Source organism: Coenobita brevimanus, chromosome 40, assembly GCF_032717465.1.
Source record: "Coenobita brevimanus isolate Jiangsu-jjx chromosome 40, ASM3271746v2, whole genome shotgun sequence".
Taxonomy (NCBI): Eukaryota; Metazoa; Arthropoda; class Malacostraca; order Decapoda; family Coenobitidae; genus Coenobita; species Coenobita brevimanus.
Window position 1 is genome coordinate 2,451,341 of NC_136993.1, and position 860 is coordinate 2,452,200.

The 860-nt window shown below is 44.0% G+C and overlaps 1 non-coding gene across 1 annotated transcript; it reads left to right on the top strand.

Annotated features, from left to right (window-relative positions):
* Window positions 1-540: 540 nt before the first annotated feature.
* TRNAS-AGA (transfer RNA serine (anticodon AGA)) lies at window positions 541-622 on the top strand. The gene has a single exon. It is a non-coding gene; the product is annotated as a tRNA-Ser (tRNA).
* Window positions 623-860: the final 238 nt, after the last annotated feature.

Consider the following 860-nt stretch of genomic DNA (forward strand, 5'->3'; position numbering starts at 1 on the left):
GTGAAGGGGTTAGTGAAGGTTGGATGTAACCCCTTCAGTTCGGTATATATATGTCGAACTGAACAATAATCGGCAGGAAATAGGGACAAAAAATGACGTTCTCCGGCAGAAGGGGTCAAAGGCTCGTGTTTTCAGCGGGTAAAGAAGCTCCCTAACACCTCTTCCTTACCGATTAATTTTGGATATGGATGACAAATTTCGTTATAAACGTTAGTTGTACAGACTTTGGCGATAAGAGGAATTTATACAAAGCAGAGGAATTTATACAAGGCAAAAAAAAATATATATATATAAAGCAGAGGAGGACAGTAAAGTGTAATAAATAAATCGCGCTGGGAAGATGCTAGGGACGAGAATGTAGATCAGACTGGAGCGCGTGGATGTACAGGCGGAGCAGAGATCGGCGATATTAGAAGAATTTATATACAGCATAAAGACAGCAAGGTGTAATAACCAAAATAAATCACATGGGAAAAAAAAAAATATGTTAGGGGACGAAAATATAGGCCAAAGACTGGAGCGCGTGCAGGAAGAGGCAGAGCAGTGATGGCCGAGTGGTTAAGGCGTCTGACTAGAAATCAGATGGGATCTTCCCGCGTAGGTTCGAATCCTACTCACTGCGAACCATTTTTACTCGGTGCCTGGTGGTCTGGTGAGTTGCGGTGCTTATTGGAGTGGGGGACCTGTGCCTTGAGAGCCTACGTTCGAACCCTACACACTGCGGAACCTTTTTACTTGACGCCTGGTGGTTTAGTGGGTTACGGTGGTTTAGTGGGTTACGGCGCTTGTGGGAGTGAGCGTTATGTGCCATGAGTGCATATGTTGAAATCTCCAATAGGTGATTTTTTTTTTCATGGATT